We start from the raw sequence: 6,028 nt of genomic DNA, 5'->3' as shown, positions 1-6,028 counted from the left end.
GGATTATGGCAGCTAAGGTGTACTCTTTTTTTTTTTTTTTTTTTTGTGGACTTCTCTGCATTTCAAACATTGGTAATTAAAAGGAGAAAGGCTTGTTTTCCTGAAGAATTTAAATTGCCAAAGATATACAAGAGAATTTAATCTCCCATTCTAATATTTCTGCTATCTTTTTTTGAGATGCAAGAGGTTATTTCTAGTGACTGTAAGAACCTAGGACACTGCCAGTTTTGAGAAAAATCAAGATTCAACAACTTACAGCCATGTCCTCCAAGTTCTGGGACACAGACTGAAAGGTGTCGTTTTTGGAGGAAAAATATAATCCTATAATCCTAGGTATTGAGCACTGATGTTTGGCTCTGATTTCCATTTCTGTTGAAAAATTATAAATCCCGAAGTATTCAGGAGATATAAACCCAGATCTGTTAGATCACTAAAGATCAATGATGCAGTGAAATACCTTAACATATCATATGACTGCCCCCTTATTTGTCATTGTGCATTTCAGGGCTCAGCCAAGTTGAGGTAGAGGCCATGCCAAAATATCTGGTGCACAAAAAAGATTAGATATGAGCCTCAAATTCCATTCAAAGACACTGGCCAGAGGAAAATTCACAGATTCATTTTTTGTGGTTTTGTTGTGTCTTAGGTGGCTTTTGCAGTGTGTGCCTTAAATCCTGCTGCTAATTCTGAGTCCCTTCTCTCTGTTCTTGCTACATTCTATCTTCTTTACTATAGGTTTATCATCTGTCTCCTGGGTAACAGCTCTCACTACTGGGGACTGGTTCCTTGTGATGTTATCCTTTCATTTCTTTTCCCTGTAAAATCATAAGGACTTATTGAAAATTACTTTCCCCAGTTACTACTGACTTACTAATCTATCTGGTCTGCAATTTGATTCCTAGAACATTTCTTTCTGATCACAGACTTTATCATCATCCTTGGAAGCATTTGACCTGAAGAGAAACCACAACTGACCTGCCCCCATTTCACTTGTATAGCCAAACAGAGCTCTTTAACTCTAAAATTCCCAAATATTGCAACAGATTTGGAAGGCATGTGCCAAAAAATATGGAGATCAGCTATCCTTATGGTTTCTGAGTTTAGGTTAACATCCAGCTGATAGAATAGGGCTGCAGGTGACACAATTCCCCTTAATTCCAAGTATGGTCCAGCCTGTAAACACAACTTCCTTGTGCACATCAACTAGAAGGGAAATCATATGATTATTTGGTCACAGAGACTTGGTATAAAGTTATCAGAGCAGAACCAGAGGTCAGTGATTGTCATTATGGTATGCTATTGCCAGCTGCAGAAGAATGAAGGAACATGAACAGACTCAAAAGTCTGGCAAGTTTATTGCTGCATTTGATTTTGAAAAATCCTCAGTCCCTGTTTATAAATAAGAGACATACTGTGTAATTCAAAATAAAATTTGTCTGTTAGAAAGGCTTTCCAGTGAAATTCTAAGAACTACTCTCTCACCTGTTCACCCACTATATCAGCAGCCTCTTCTTGTGGTACTACAAATAATTTCATTGACATGACTGTTGCTCTGGGACACAGCTCCTACAGTGATATGTGTGACTTTCCAAAACCAAGGAATGGAACAACCAATTAATTTCTTCATGGCTCTACTTCTCCTCATATGCTACATTGTCATATCCTAAATGAATTTTCTCTCAAATCCACTGCAATGTGAAAATAATACTGAAACAAACCCCTTTATTTCATAAATTATTTGCCTGCCCCATTTCACTGGATTACTTTCATCTTTAACTGTGTACTTGAAAATTCATCAGAATGTTGCTTTATTCATTTTTCTAATATTAACAATGGTAAGGAAAGGAGAAGCAAGAGAATAAATACCAAGGGCCACTTTTTCCAATGGAACTCAAAAAAGTCACAAATAGTATGTGCTGGTGTACAGCTTTACGTGAAAGTAGATATATATTTACATATACAAACCACATCATTAGCCACACAGTGTTTTATGAAAGTGGAATGTCCCACTGCCTGCAAAAACACAAACACTCACAGATAGCCTGAACATATTTCTGCAGAATGACTCACAGTTTGCCTTGAAAAGGCAAGTGGAACTGGCAAGACTCTGCTGATATTTCTATCTAATGAAACTTTTCCAAGTAGAGAACAATCACCTGTGTTCCTTGGGTATGAAACCCAGCAAGTCTGAAGTTGTAATTGTAAATAATTTCTTAATGATCAGAGAATCACATTCTGCAATAAGGTAATATTTTTATTTTTTTTTTGTGGGGGGGGTGTTTGTTTTTTGTTTGTTTGTTTTTAAATGTATTTCTCTCACCACCACCAAAGAGCATAGTAATACTTTTTAAAACAAATTACTTCTGTGAGGAGAACAGAGCATAAGGAGAAAAAAACATAAGTAATTTTGGGCCAAAGGGTAATTTTTCTGGAAAGCATTATGCAGCTGAATAGAAGGTTTTGGTATGAGAGAGTTTTTTCACTCGCAACTATAATGCCTTGCTATAATGAATGCTAGAAGTCAATCCTTCATTACCCAGCAAACAGAAATTAAACAGAAACCCAGTGGGTGACTTGGATTTAAGACTCAATGACAATGTATTTCCATCAGTCCAGTTTAGTTTTTTTTTACTGTAAGGTCATTACCTTCTGAATGCAAATCTGAAGAGTGTCTTCACAGCCATCTTTGGGAATATTTGGAAGTGCATTAGTAGGCATCTAGCCATTCCAGTTACAGTAAGGAACATTAATCACTAATCTGTATGAAGTATCTATCTGACGACAGTGTACTTAGAATCTTCTTCCTAATGGACAAAAGGAATATGCTCTCAGAAATATGCAGAAGGACTACAAAGTTCTCTTTATAATTCATAACTACATAATGAGAGGCAGAAAGCAAAGAAAAGCAAACTATTTTATTGATTACATAGACAGAGCATTACTTTTCAGAAAATCATTTTAATTTTCTTCATTAACACAGAGCTTATGTTCTTCCGCTTTTTGTTTCCTATGGGCTTGTCTGTGCTGTGTATTCCATTTTTGTGGTCGACTTTAAATACGAAACTGACACAATCAAAACCTGTTTTTTAGACTTGATCTCATTAAAATAAACACTTTCCAAGGGATGTGGAGAGGGGAATAAGGTAACAATATTAACATTATTCTAAATTTCACACACTCGCCGAGGCAGTTAGAAGGTCCCCATTGCCATCACAGTTATACTGAGCCTTGGGCCAGTGGTCTCCTGGGAAAGGGAAGCATCCAGAAACCACAGGAGAATTGCCCTGGCAGGTCCCACGTTCAAAGACTTTCCTTAAAAAAGACTCTGTGTACTTCCTAACTGCTGCTCCCTTACATGCCCCAAGCTCTAAGCCTGGAAGAAAACACCAAATTTTAACACCACTGAGGAAGACCTGTGTTGAGACACAGAGACTGAAAGTAAAGATAAAACTTTTAAATAATACATTTTTTCCAGACTTCCTAACTAATTTAGCAATTTAGCCACAATTTAACCACAGCACACTTATGGGAAATCAATACATGTACTCTTCAACTCTGCTCTCCATGACAAAAATTATAATGTCAACATCAGGGAATCTAATATCCTGTATGATTGAAAACTCCAAGTAACTTTTCTGTTTTTCAAGAAGAAGTGAAGGCTTCTTTTGCTAAAATATACAAAAAAAATATGTCTCTGTGGACTGACTTAGCAAAAGAGATGAGCAAATCCAGAAGACAAAGAGGAATTTTTTCACAACAGTTTGTGTAATATTAGGTAAGCAATCATATGTAACTGTAGGCATATATCTCTCTAGCCTGAGTGGTTGGATCTGATCTCTGATCTGCTGAGCAAGCCTTTTCAGTTACTAACTAAACCTTTTTTTCAAAACCATTTTCCATCTAAGTCACTTTAGAAATTCAGATCAGTGCTCAGTAGTAAAAAGTCGGCTCCTTGTTGAAATAAAACAATTCTAAAGAGTTAGAAATGCACTTGATAGCAATCCAAACCATGAATCTATACTAAAACTGCATTTAGTGATCAGTTTTGAAACATGACAAAAAGCCTTAAAGTAAAACCAGATTTTGATTAAACATTTACAGATCATCTATGGAACTGGCCTTTACCTAAAATGTAGCTTGGAACACAGACTTCAGCAAGTTTTAAGCATCATTTTCAAGCATACAGAAGTCAGCTCCCTTTCAACAGAGGCTGCCCAACATAGCTTATAGCAAAACCTATTATTTATGCCATGGCCTCAGATGCTTTGAATGGGTTTATGATGTAGCATTTTGGGATCTGCAACCCAGCATTCAAAGCAAGCCGTGTATTAGAAAGACAAGTGATACCAGCCTATGGTGAGACCTAAGCACTCTAAATCTGATATGGGTATTCTTCAATTCACCTCAAAATCAGCTGTTAGGAAAGGTAAGATGGGAACAAAGGAAGTCTGAAAACCAATGACTTCTGAGCCAGAAAAGTGTGTGTGTGTGAATCCAACCACAAAGTTTTGTATGCCTCCAGATGACAGTCTCAGTTTTCCATACTGAAATAACTATCAGGCAACCACTTTGTTAATGAACTATTGTCCAAAAACTGTTGTTGTGAGGAATAATAGTAAATTCTAATAAAGGGGGCAAAAATGTGGCTGTAAGGGAAAAAAATCTCCCTCAACCTTTTCACTGCGTCTACAGTTTTTAATTTTTTTTTCAGTTTCCCTGCACCATTTTCTTCAAATGACTCTTGTGGTGCCATTCAGCCTTTTCCTTCTGTAGAAGTTAAGAGAGAGGCAATGGGAAGAGACTGCCAAACTTCAATGTGCATGATGTGGGGAAAGGGTAAGAAAAAGAAAGGTGAGACACTTGAAATTCAATCTCTTTTAATTGCAGGTTTACTACTTACAGGCTGAACTTGGAGCATGCTGAGTACCAGTTTTAGTCTAGCAAGGGAGCAAGGAAGGATTTAACTGTTGGTCCATCTGTGAGCAGCATCTGGGAATAAGAGCTTGGAAATACTTATTATTTATCAGTATTGTGAGTCCACTCCCAGTACAGAGTCTCCCAAGAAAAGCTGGAGTGTGTGCTAAACATGTGCTGTGCTATAGCTCATCAACAGAGCAAGACAAAGAAAAGAGCAAAACAAAGAAATCATTAAACATGAGCTCATCAAAGGAGCAAGATAAAGAAAAGAGCAAAACATCTTTGAGATCCAACTCAAAAGAGATTTATTAGGGGATTGCAAATTACACTACAAGATTGCTTCAATTAGTTGGTTCAATTAATGTGCTGATCAGATCTTCAAAAATTAAAACATATAGAAAACAACTGAACACTCTTCTAAGACATACCTACATTTTCTATAATATTTTCTAAGCATAAATCCATTAATTTTTGCAACACACCTTCAACTCAGGTATAATTTGTATATAATGGGAACAGTTAAACTCTGAAATTAAACTAACAGAGACAGTTTTAGAGTCATAAAAGCATCCAGCTTTCCAGGTGGAATTCAGAGTGTCTGTAAGCACAACTACTAACATTTTAGCAAGTGTCCTCCCAGCTCCCCCAAGACATGAAAGCTGGAATCATGGGAAGATCCAAAGCCAGCAATAAAACTTTGCAGCATCTTCACAGAATAACTTAATGACTTGCATTAATTGCAAGGTGAAAAAAGTACCTTCAAGTCAGCAGCATGTCACACACATACTGCCACATACTGAATTGCATGGCTACTTTTACAAAAGCTGAACTCTAAAAGCCTCATTCAAGACTACACTAGGTCTGGAGTTCAAGTCTGCTAAATTTAGCCATCCAAGCTATTTGCCTAGCTTCCAAAATCCACACAGAATATAAACACCACTAACAGGGCAGTTCATTCACTCTTGAGGTGGGAATTGAAAACACATTTTTCTCATGGACAAGAGTGATACAGCACTGAAGACTGTACATGTACCTCTCAGGTGGCTGAAGGCAGGGAAATGGGTCTGACTCTTAAACTTACTGTCATTTCTCATTATTTTTCCACTTCTCT

This window comes from Anomalospiza imberbis, chromosome 1, assembly GCF_031753505.1.
Source record: "Anomalospiza imberbis isolate Cuckoo-Finch-1a 21T00152 chromosome 1, ASM3175350v1, whole genome shotgun sequence".
Taxonomy (NCBI): domain Eukaryota; kingdom Metazoa; phylum Chordata; class Aves; order Passeriformes; family Viduidae; genus Anomalospiza; species Anomalospiza imberbis.
This window is presented reverse-complemented; position numbering follows the sequence as displayed.